Source organism: Rhipicephalus microplus, unplaced genomic scaffold, assembly GCF_043290135.1.
Source record: "Rhipicephalus microplus isolate Deutch F79 unplaced genomic scaffold, USDA_Rmic scaffold_439, whole genome shotgun sequence".
NCBI lineage: Eukaryota > Metazoa > Arthropoda > Arachnida > Ixodida > Ixodidae > Rhipicephalus > Rhipicephalus microplus.
Window position 1 is genome coordinate 47,501 of NW_027465003.1, and position 12,500 is coordinate 60,000.

The 12,500-nt window shown below is 60.4% G+C and overlaps 1 non-coding gene across 1 annotated transcript; it reads right to left on the reverse strand.

The window, feature by feature from the left end:
* Positions 1-1,649: 1,649 nt before the first annotated feature.
* Positions 1,650-3,464, reverse strand: LOC142794487 (small subunit ribosomal RNA). Its single transcript, XR_012892383.1, has one exon. It is a non-coding gene; the product is annotated as a small subunit ribosomal RNA (ribosomal RNA).
* Between the last annotated feature and the right edge of the window lie 9,036 nt (positions 3,465-12,500).

Below are 12,500 nucleotides of genomic sequence, written 5' to 3' on the forward strand. Positions count from 1 at the left end.
AAGAAGGGCGCTTTTCAGCGCACGCTTGGACTCCAAAACTCTGCCGCGCCTTTTTCGGCTGCCGCAAATCGAGCAAACGGTGTGTTTCGGACGGCGTTTCGCTTCCGCTACTTGCGAGTGCTTTCGTGGTCCACCCCTCTATAAATACTCGGGAGGCGTCGAAGCCGGTTCTCCAAGCCGGACCCGTAGGTATCGTTGTGTGCTCGCTCTCATTGGCCCGCCTAACCAGAAAATGCCTGCGGTACACCCATTTGGATAAGAGTGCACGCAGATGCGGGCCTCGACGGCTACACATTTCCTCGGGCGGCCGCCTCCCGGCCTCCGTGGAGCGCGGGATGCACGGTCCCATCGACAAGCCTCTCCCGCTTTTACCGTGGCGTCGCGGTTCACCACGGCGGGCGGGTCGGTCTCCTCCGCATAAAAAGGGGGACCCCCGCTTTTTGTTCCACGAAATCGCACAAGCTTTTTTCGCATCCACGGTTTGCCACCGCACACCAAAATGCCGATCCGGCTGCCTACTTTAGCCAACAGGTGGAGCCAGGCGCGCCGTACTTGCGCGGCACTTCCCACGTCCACCGAAGTCGGTGCCAAGGACCACTTTCGGCGCCGGAGCCGCGTACGAGCCTACTCGAGGCGGAAGAACGAAGCCAGCAAGGGCCTGGCCGCAAGTGCGTTCAATTGTCGGGACGTCCAAGTCCCTCGTTCTTCCGTGCTTCCTCTTTCGGCAAGTCGTTGCGGCACCTTCCCAAAGCGCGCAGACCCGCTAATCGCGACGAGCGCGACGTGGCCGTGCCGCCTTTCCCTCGGCAGCAAGCAAAACGCCTGGCAACGTCGACGCTCCCCTAACCGCGATCTCGCACCGTGTTTCGTGTGGCGAATTCAAAAGCCGGCCGGCGCTGCTGCAACCATTACGGTCGGTACGCATACGCCGCGGAGGGCGGGACGGTCATCGGAGCGTGCGGTTCCTCCATCGAGTACTGCGCACCTCGGCCGTCGCATCGCCGTGCCATGACCGGCCGCGCGTCAACGCGAACCGGTGCCAGCGAGATCCCTCGCCTGCAAGAACCGACCGGCAGCCTCCGTCACCCGAGGACGCGGAGGCGCTTGCCGCGGACGGCGGGACGGTATGCACTGGTGCACAGCGGACCCGTCACATCGCCAGTTCCTTGACCGACCGCCGACGCTTGTGCCGTTCCTCTCGTACTTGGCAGTCGCCGCGCGATTGTCGGGTCTCGTTCTTGCACGCTCGAACGGTCGGGAGGGCACTCGGCTGGCGTTTCGGGAACGCGCAGCCTCGCCTTCTACCGACGTAACCACGACTCGCCGTTCGCGCTCCGCCGCTCCTGTTTACAGTACTAGGCGGTCCCGCAGCGGTCGGGTCGCGCATTTCGAGCGCTTCGAGCCACGGTGCAGTGGCGGGTCGAAAGCCGACCTATGAGTGCGTTGCGCCGTTTGTACCCGCGTCCGCCACCTGGCCGACCGTCCAAGGTCGCGGTGTTGGCGTCCGCTGGGCGCAACAATTTGTCACGGGGTGCCGCTCCACATTCAGGCAGCCCCGTGGGGAAAAGCCGACCCCGCGTCCAAACGGGGTCAGCGGCAGAAAGTGTCGGGCGCAGACGCAGCTGAGGCGCTCACCCTTCACAATCCGTTAATGATCCTTCCGCAGGTTCACCTACGGAAACCTTGTTACGACTTTTACTTCCTCTAAATGATCAAGTTTGGTCATCTTTCCAACAGACCGGCGCAACCGAAAGGCCGCGCCGGACATCGGTCCGAAGACCTCACTAAATCATTCAATCGGTAGTAGCGACGGGCGGTGTGTACAAAGGGCAGGGACGTAATCAACGCGAGCTTATGACTCGCGCTTACTGGGAATTCCTCGTTCAAGGGGAACAATTGCAAGCCCCTATCCCAATCACGAAAGAAGTTCCACGGGTTACCCAGTCTTTTCAGACAGGGATAAAGACACGCTGCTTCCTTCAGTGTAGCGCGCGTGCGGCCCCGGACATCTAAGGGCATCACAGACCTGTTATTGCTCTGTTTCGTGCGGCTAGGAGCCGCTTGTCCCTCTAAGAAGGTTGTAAGGTGCTGGGAACCCCGCACCTATTTAATAGGCTAGAGTCTCGTTCGTTATCGGAATTAACCAGACAAATCGCTCCACCAACTAAGAACGGCCATGCACCACCATCCACCGAATCAAGAAAGAGCTCTCAATCTGTCAATCCTCCCAGTGTCCGGGCCGGGTAAGTTTTCCCGTGTTGAGTCAAATTAAGCCGCAGGCTCCACTCCTGGTGGTGCCCTTCCGTCAATTCCTTTAAGTTTCAGCTTTGCAACCATACTTCCCCCGGAACCCAAATACTTTGGTTTCCCGGAAGCTGCCCGCCGAGTCATTTGAGTAACTCAGGCGGATCGCTGGTTGGCATCGTTTATGGTCAGAACTAGGGCGGTATCTGATCGCCTTCGAACCTCTGACTTTCGTTCTTGATCAATGAAAACATTCTTGGCAAATGCTTTCGCAGTAGTTCGTCTTGCGACGGTCCAAGAATTTCACCTCTAGCGCCGCAATACGAATGCCCCCGTCCGTCCCTCTTAATCATTACCTCGTATTCCAAAAACCAACAGAACAGAAACGAGGTCTTGTTCTATTATTCCATGCAAGTTTATTCAGGCGACTCGCCTGCGTTGAGCACTCTAATTTTTTCAAAGTAAAAGCACCGGCCATCTCGAGGCACACAATGAAGTGCACCAAGAAAGAACCGGCATGATGTTCAGTCCGAGCCGTCGCATCGGGTAGATGCACTACTCGTCTGGAACTGAGATCCAACTACGAGCTTTTTAACCGCAGCAGCTTTAGTATACGCTATTGGAGCTGGAATTACCGCGGCTGCTGGCACCAGACTTGCCCTCCAATTGATCCTCGTTAAAGGATTTAGAGTGTACTCATTTCAATTACGGGGCCTCAAAAGAGTCCCGTATTGTTATTTTTCGTCACTACCTCCCCGTGCCGGGAGTGGGTAATTTGCGCGCCTGCTGCCTTCCTTGGATGTGGTAGCCGTTTCTCAGGCTCCCTCTCCGGAATCGAACCCTGATTCTCCGTTACCCGTAACAACCATGGTAAGCAAGTAACCTACCATCGAAAGTTGATAAGGCAGACACTTGAAAGAAACGTCGCCGGCTCGTGGCCATGCGATCAGCACAAAGTTATCCAGAGTCACCACACAATACGGGCCGAAACCCGATCGATCTTGGTCTAATAAAAGCACCCGTTACCCAAAGGGCTCCAGGCTCACTGCATGTATTAGCTCTAGAATTGCCACAGTTATCCAAGTAGGAAGAAACGATCTAAGGAACCATAACTGATTTAATGAGCCATTCGCGGTTTCGCCTTATTTCGGCATGTACTTAGACATGCATGGCTTAATCTTTGAGACAAGCATATGATTACTGGCAGGATCAACCAGGTAATCGTTCGACTGCGCGTCCGTCCTCGCCCTCGGCGGGCCGGACGCAGTCTGTGTGCGGCGGAGGCCACCTTCAGGCGCCCCAACACGCTTATTTTGCACTCCGAGATGACGGCGTTCGAGCTCGCTACGGCACAACCTTCCCGAAAGACGAGTGGGAGCCGTGCGGCAAGAAGCACGTTCATGCTCGCTCTTTTTCGTTGCATCGACTCGGTCGCGCCGTGCGGGTTGCCCAAGCCCGCTGCACTGTCGGTGGACCGGCCGGAACTAGCAACGGAGCCGAGACTGCAAAGCCGCCAGACGACGGGTCACGCCCGCGTCTTCGGCGCTTTCGCATCTGAATCGCCCGAGGACGACACGGAACACACCTCGATATCGTGGTAAAACGGCACCGTCCGACAACCAGCCCCTAACGCATCAAGCGGATGAGGCTGCAGACGACTGCCGTGGATTCCCCTGGAGCAGACCCGAGGACACGCTTGACGAGGCCGAAGCCCGCCGCATATCAGACACCCGGTCGCTTTCGCGTACGCCGCTCACGAGAACCCCCACATAATAGCAGCGATAAGTACCCAGACCTCCTTGGGCCCTAATACGAGCGTACTCGAGAAAATTTCACCGCGGGTGTGCCCCGAAACGTGTGGCATGTTGAGCGTGCCACAAGTCTACGTCGCTCTCAAACCCGCCGAGGTCGTAGAATTTGCGACCCTACTCACGAAATTCCCACCGAGGATACGGCCGCAAACGTACCGCACCTTGGGTAGGCCACGAGTTTGTGCAACACTACGCTGACGGCACAGCACCGAGGTCGTGCGCGCACGCACGGGAAAATTCCGCCGCGGTTTCTGCCGAAAACGTGAGGCACCACGACTCTCCGCAAGTTCGCGTCGACTGCGAAAGACCGAAGTCGTGAACGACGTGTCCGCTACTCGCCGCCGACACGCTGGACACCAAACGTACAACGACTCGACGGCGTCGTAGAGGCCCACGACGCGGTTTTCCTTAACGACGTCTCGGCGTGGCACCGACAGGTTAGAACGGCCGACCAACGTTCCCTGTCCGCCGTTCGGCTCAGTCGAAGGGCTCGGCGACTTCGGCAACGCTGCGAAGCCGCACGGTGACGCACGCCATGTCCCCATTTTTTTTTTTCTTTCTGCGTCTGCCGGGGTGCCCCTATAATAGCAGCGATAAGCACCCAGACCGCCGTGGGTCGCTCGCCCCGGCTGACGTGGTTTTTCGTACTCCTGCGGCGGTCGCCGTCAAGCACGTCCAAATACGCTACTTTCGTGGGCGCATTCACGCTCTTTCGCTTCGCCGGAGTGCCAGCACTCACTCTGCCAAAAACGGCGAACATCCGAGCGGCGGTTCCCACTTTTGCGTCGGCGTCGCAAACCCCGCCCCGGCAGACGAGGTTTGCCGTACTCGTGCGACGGTGGCCGGCGGGCACGTCGAAAGACGCCGATATCGTGCGCGAATTGGCGCACCTTGGCTTCACCGGAGTGCCGCCACTGACTCCTCCAAAAACGGCGAAGATCCGAGCGGCGCTTCCCACTTTCGCATCGGCGTCCCGAACTCCGCCCCGGCTGACGCGGTTTACCGTACTCGTGCGACGGTCGCCGGCGAGCACGTGGAAAGACGCCGATATCGTGCCCGAATCGGCTCCGTTCGGCTTCGCCGGAGTGCCAGCACTGGCTCGGCGAAAGACGACGAACATCCGAGCGACGGTTCTCACTATTGCGTACGCGTCGCAAACCCCGCCCCGGCAGACGCACTTTGCCGTACTCGTGCGACGGTCGCCGGCGAGCACGTAGAAAGACGCCGATATCGTGCCGGAATCGGCCCCGTTTGGCTTCGCCGGAGTGCCAGCACTCACTCGGCCACAAACGGCGAACATCCGAGCGGCGGTTCCCACTTAGCCGTCGGCGTCCCGAACTCCGCCCCGGCAGACGCGGTTGCCGAGCTCGTGCGACTAGCGACCGCGAAGCCGTCTCGCGACGCCGCTTTCGTGCGCGGCTCCCACTGCGACCTGGGTCACCCGAGGTCGACGAGCAAAAAAGAATGTCGAAAAAAAATTTTTTTTTTTTTTGCGTCTGCCGGGGTGCCCCTATAATAGCAGCGATAAGCACCCAGACCGCCATGGGTCGCTCGCCCCGGCTGACGTGGTTTTTCGTTTTCCTGCGGTGGTCGTCGTCAAGCACGTCCAAACACGCCACTTTCGTGGGCGCATTCGCGCTCTTTCGCTTCGCCGGAGTGCCAGCACTCACTCTGCCAAAAACGGCGAACATCCGAGCGGCGGTTCCCACTTTTGCGTCGGCGTCGCAAACCCCGCCCCGGCAGACGAGGTTTGCCGTACTCGTGCGACGGTGGCCGGCGGGCACGTCGAAAGACGCCGATATCGTGCGCGAATTGGCGCACCTTGGCTTCACCGGAGTGCCGCCACTGACTCCTCCAAAAACGGCGAAGATCCGAGCGGCGCTTCCCACTTTCGCATCGGCGTCCCGAACTCCGCCCCGGCTGACGCGGTTTACCGTACTCGTGCGACGGTCGCCGGCGAGCACGTGGAAAGACGCCGATATCGTGCCCGAATCGGCTCCGTTCGGCTTCGCCGGATTGCCAGCACTGGCTCGGCGAAAGACGACGAACATCCGAGCGACGGTTCTCACTATTGCGTACGCGTCGCAAACCCCGCCCCGGCAGACGCACTTTGCCGTACTCGTGCGACGGTCGCCGGCGAGCACGTAGAAAGACGCCGATATCGTGCCGGAATCGGCCCCGTTTGGCTTCGCCGGAGTGCCAGCACTCACTCGGCCACAAACGGCGAACATCCGAGCGGCGGTTCCCACTTAGCCGTCGGCGTCCCGAACTCCGCCCCGGCAGACGCGGTTGCCGAGCTCGTGCGACTAGCGACCGCGAAGCCGTCTCGCGACGCCGCTTTCGTGCGCGGCTCCCACTGCGACCTGGGTCACCCGAGGTCGACGAGCAAAAAAGAATGTCGAAAAAAATTTTTTTTTTTTTTTTTGCGTCTGCCGGGGTGCCCCTATAATAGCAGCGATAAGCACCCAGACCGCCATGGGTCGCTCGCCCCGGCTGACGTGGTTTTTCGTTTTCCTGCGGTGGTCGTCGTCAAGCACGTCCAAACACGCCACTTTCGTGGGCGCATTCGCGCTCTTTCGCTTCGCCGGAGTGCCAGCACTCACTCTGCCAAAAACGGCGAACATCCTAGTGGCGGTTCCCACTTTTGCGTCGGCGTCGCCAACCCCGCCCCGGCATACGCGGTTTGCCGTACTCGTGCGGCGGTGGCCGGCGGGCACGTCGAAAGACACCGATATCGTGCGCGAGTCGATGCTTCTTGGTCTCGCAGGAGGGCCGCCACTCACTCCTGCAAAAACGGCGAAGATCCGAGCGGCGCTTCCCACTTTTTCGTCGGCGTCGCAAACCTCGCCCCGGCAGACGCGCTTTGCCGTACTCGTGCGACGGTCGCCGGCGAGCACGTCGAAATACGCCGATATCGTGCCCGAATCGGCCCCGTTTCGCTTCGCCGGAGTGCCAGCACTCGCTCGGCCAAAGACGACGAACATCCGAGCGACGGTTCCCACTATTGCGTACGCGTCGCGAACCCCGCCCCGGCAGACGCGGTTTGCCGTACTCGTGCGGCGGTGGCCGGCGGGCACGTCGAAAGACGCCGATATCGTGCACGAATTGGCGCTCCTTGGCTTCACCGGAGTGCCAGCACTCACTCGGCCAAAAACGGCGAACATCCGAGCAGCGGTACCCACTTAGCCGTCGGCATCCCGAACTCCGCGCCGGCTGACGCGGTTGCCGAGCTCGTGCGACTAGCGACCGCGAACGCGTCTCGCGACGCCGCTTTCGTGCGCGGCTCCCATTGCGACCTGGGTTACCCGAGCTCGACCAGCAAAAAAGAAGGTCGAAAATTTTTTTTTTTTTTCTGCGTCTGCCGGGGTGCCCCTATAATAGCAGCGATAAGCACCCAGACCGCCGTGTGTCGCTCGCCCCGGCTGACGTGGTTTTTCGTACTCCTGCAGCGGTCGCCGTCACGCACGTCCAAATACGCCACTTTCGTGGGCGCATTCGCGCTCTTTCGCGTCGCCGGAGTGCCAGCACTCACTCTGCCAAAAACGGCCAACATCCGAGCGGCGGTTCCCACTTTTGCGTCGGCGTCGTAAACCCCGCCCCGGCAGACGCGGTTTGCCCTACTCGTGCGACGGTCGCCGGCGAGCGCGTCGAAAGACGCCGATATCGTGCGCTAATTGGCGCTCCTTGGCTTCTCCGGAGTGCCGCCACTCACTCCTCCAAAAACGGCGAAGATCCGAGCGGCGTTCTCCACTTTCGCATCGGCGTCCCGAACTCCGCCCGGGCTGACGCGGTTTACCGTACTCGTGCGACGGTCGCCGGCGGGCACGTCGAAAGACGCCGATATCGTGCCGTAATCGGCCCCGTTTGGCTTCGCCCGTGTGCCAGCACTCACTCGGCCAAAAACGGCGAACATCCGAGCAGCGTTTCCCACTTTCGCATCGGCGTCCCGAAGCCCGCCCCGGCAGACGCGGTTTGCCCTACTCGAGCGACGGTCGCCGGCGATCACGTCGAAAGGCGCCGAATTCGTGCACGAATCGATGCTTCTTGGTCTCGCAGGAGGGCCGCCACTCACTCCTGCAAAAACGGCGAAGATCCGAGTTGCGCTTCCCACTTTTTCGTCGGCGTCCCGAACTACGCCCCGGCTGACGCGGTTTACCGTACTCGTGCGACGGTCGCCGGCGGGCACTTCAAAATACGCCGATTTCGTGGGCGCATTCACGCTGTTTCGCTTCCCCGGAGTGCCAACACTCACTCTGCCGAAAGCGGCGATCATCCGAGCGGCGGTTCCCACTTTTGCGTCGGCTTCGCAAACGGCGCCCCGGCAGACGCGCTCGTGCGACGTACTCGTGCGACGGTCGCCGGCGAGCACGTCGAAAGACGCCGATATCGTGCTCGAATCGACCCCGTTTCGCTTCGCCGGAGTGCTGCCAGTCACGGCGCAGAAAACGGCGAACAAGTGTTTTTTTTTTTTTTTTCCTAGAATTTGTGTTATAGAAGGCACATTTGATATCGGACGATAATTTTCAACTTTATCACGCGCACCGATTTTCGTGTAGAGGTTTGCAAGTTTATGGGAATTTCTCCACTTGGAATAATGCGATTTAGTAGTACTACGAGAACTTCATGGATGTACTCAAGGGTACGGGGCAAGTCAGTTACGTCAACACCTGCAGATTTTTTACACTTCAAACTGAAAATTGTTGGTTGTGAGTCCTCGTGTGATATTAAAGGCCGATTCGCTAACACATAGAACAAAGAAAGAAAGGAAGAAAAAACGCCCGCGCTCGCTCAAGAAACCTGGGTTCGCAACAAGTGGCAACAACAAGCAACCGAGCGAGTGCGCCAAAACCCGTGGCGGCCGAACAAACGCGAAGTCCCAACCGCGTCAGCCGGGGCGGCACGGGACAGGAAAAATCACTTCAGCCGGGGCGGCGGGGCACCGAATAAACCTCGTCACCTCGTCGCAGGATAAAAGAGGAAACAAAAAGTCTAAACAGCGTCTGCTGGAGCGAATGCGTAATAAAACAACAACAACAACAAAAAAAAAAAACACCCGCGCTCAAGAAGTCTGCAATCACCACAAAAGGCGACTGTGACCGAGCAGCGTCAGCCGGGGCCGTGCGGAAACGGAAAAACCGCGACTACCGGGGCGTCGAGGCACCGAAAAATCCACTTCAGCCGCGGCGAAAAAAAAAAACAAAAAGAAAGACGGAGGGGGGGGGGGAACCACGTCTGCCGGGGCGAAGGAAAAAAAAAAAACGCGTCTGCCGGGGCGAGCCCGGGTGCGGCACCACCGGGAAAACTGTGGCAAACAGACATGGCGATCGAGTGAGTGGGCCGCCAGCCAGGCTCAGCCAAAAAGTGCAAAGTCCGAACTGCGTCAGCCGGGGCGGCAAAAACCACGTCAGCCGGGGCGGCGCAAAAAACCGCGTCTGCCGGGGCGGCACGAAACCGCGTCAGCCGGGGCGGCGCGAAAACTGCGTCAGCCGGGGCGAAAGAAAAAAAAAAAAAAACGCGTCTGCCGGGGCGAGCCCGGGTGCGGCACCACCGGGAAAACTGTGGCAAACAGACATGGCGATCGAGTGAGTGGGCCGCCAGCCAGGCACAGCCGAAAAGTGCAAAGTCCGAACCGTGTCAGCCGGGGCGGCAAAAAACCGCGTCAGCCGGGGCGGCGCAAAAAACCGCGTCTGCCGGGGCGGCACGAAACCGCGTCAGCCGGGGCGGCGCGAAAACTGCGTCAGCCGGGGCGAGCCCGGGTGCGGCACCACCGGGAAAACTGTGGCAAACAGACATGGCGATCGAGTGAGTGGGCCGCCAGCCAGGCTCAGCCAAAAAGTGCCAAGTCCGAACTGCGTCAGCCGGGGCGGCAAAAAACCGCGTCAGCCGGGGCGGCGCAAAAAACCGCGTCTGCCGGGGCGGCGCGAAAACCGCGTCTGCCGGGGCGGCGCGAAAACTGCGTCAGCCGGGGCGAAAGAAAAAAAAAAACGCGTCTGCCGGGGCGAGCCCGGGTGCGGCACCACCGGGAAAACTGTGGCAAACAGACATGGCGATCGAGTGAGTGGGCCGCCAGCAAGGCTCAGCCAAAAAGTGCTAAGTCCGAACTGCGTCAGCTGGGGCGGCAAAAAACCGCGTCTGCCGGGGCGGCACGAAACCGCGTCAGCCGGGGCGGCGCGAAAACCGCGTCTGCCGGGGCGGCACGAAACCGCGTCAGCCGGGGCGGCGCGAAAACTGCGTCAGCCGGGGCGAGCCCGGGTGCGGCACCACCGGGAAAACTGTGGCAAACAGACATGGCGATCGAGTGAGTGGGCCGCCAGCCAGGCACAGCCGAAAAGTGCTAAGTCCGAACTGCGTCAGCCGGGGCGGCAAAAACCGCGTCAGCCGGGGCGGCGCGAAAACCGCGTCTGCCGGGGCGGCACGAAACCGCGTCAGCCGGGGCGGCGCGAAAACTGCGTCAGCCGGGGCGAGCCCGGGTGCGGCACCACCGGGAAAACTGTGGCTAACAGACATGGCGATCGAGTGAGTGGGCCACCAGCCAGGCTCAGCCAAAAAGTGCTAAGTCCGAACTGCGTCAGCCGGGGCGGCAAAAACCGCGTCAGCCGGGGCGGCGCAAAAAACCGCGTCTGCCGGGGCGGCACGAAACCGCGTCAGCCGGGGCGGCGCGAAAACTGCGTCAGCCGGGGCGAAAGAAAAAAAAAAAAACGCGTCTGCCGGGGCGAGCCCGGGTGCGGCACCACCGGGAAAACTGTGGCAAACAGACATGGCGATCGAGTGAGTGGGCCGCCAGCCAGGCACAGCCGAAAAGTGCCAAGTCCGAACTGCGTCAGCCGGGGCGGCAAAAAACCGCGTCAGCCGGGGCGGCGCAAAAAACCGCGTCTGCCGGGGCGGCACGAAACCGCGTCAGCCGGGGCGGCGCGAAAACTGCGTCAGCCGGGGCGAGCCCGGGTGCGGCACCACCGGGAAAACTGTGGCAAACAGACATGGCGATCGAGTGAGTGGGCCGCCAGCCAGGCTCAGCCAAAAAGTGCCAAGTCCGAACTGCGTCAGCCGGGGCGGCGCAAAAAACCGCGTCTGCCGGGGCGGCGCGAAAACCGCGTCTGCCGGGGCGGCGCGAAAACTGCGTCAGCCGGGGCGAAAGAAAAAAAAAACGCGTCTGCCGGGGCGAGCCCGGGTGCGGCACCACCGGGAAAACTGTGGCAAACAGACATGGCGATCGAGTGAGTGGGCCGCCAGCAAGGCTCAGCCAAAAAGTGCCAAGTCCGAACTGCGTCAGCCGGGGCGGCAAAAAACCGCGTCTGCCGGGGCGGCACGAAACCGCGTCAGCCGGGGCGGCGCGAAAACCGCGTCTGCCGGGGCGGCACGAAACCGCGTCAGCCGGGGCGAGCCCGGGTGCGGCACCACCGGGAAAACTGTGGCAAACAGACATGGCGATCGAGTGAGTGGGCCGCCAGCCAGGCACAGCCGAAAAGTGCTAAGTCCGAACTGCGTCAGCCGGGGCGGCAAAAACCGCGTCAGCCGGGGCGGCGCAAAAACCGCGTCTGCCGGGGCGAATGCAAAAAAAACAAAGAAAAAAGCCCGCGCTTAATCAAAAGAAAACAAAGAAAAAAGAAAAAAAAAGAAAAAAGAAAACAAACAAAAAAAGTTCGCGCTTAAGCCTGGCGGTGGAACCACCGGGGCAAACAGACCTGGCGATCGAGTGAGTGGGCCGCCAGCCGGGGTGAGCCAAAAAGTGCAAAGTCGGAACCGCGTCAGCCGGGGCGGCGCGAAAACCGCGTCAGCCGGGGCGGCGCAAAAACTGCGTCAGCCGGGGCGGCACGGAAAAACGAAAACCGCGTCAGCCGGGGCGGCACGGAAAAACGAAAACCACGTCAGCCGGGGCGACATCAAAATGAGGAAAAAAAAAAAAAACTGCCTTAGGACACCTGCGTACACTTTCATGCGTTTGGGCATATCTCTCTGTAACACGCGCGCCCCTCGTTACGCGCGGCACTCTGTTTTCTCCGACACCCATATTTCGGCGGCATGTGGCACGCGCGCCCGTCCCTACGCACGGCACACCGCAGTGCTTTCTCGATATTTTTCTTTTCCTCCAACACCGTCATCTATAGGCTTTTAGTGACCTGTTGCTCGTGGCAAAAGTTCGCTAGCTCTGACACCTCTTGCATGCGCACCGTTTTTGCGCACGGTGCTATGCCGCAAAGCACGGCAGTCGCATGCGTTTCTCTCAGGCACCTCTTTTTTGACACAACGCTGTGGTGCTTAGAAACACACCCGCCGCTTTTGCGCACAGAACTCCACCGTACAGCACGGTAGTCACGTTTGTTCCACACGAACAGCAGTGTGCATCGTGCTACGACACTTTGAAAGCTTTTTCTTCCGAGTCTCGACCGCGCTGTTCCTTTCGTACTTGGCGCGGTTTTGGGACCAGCTTTGTTTTAAACCCCTACT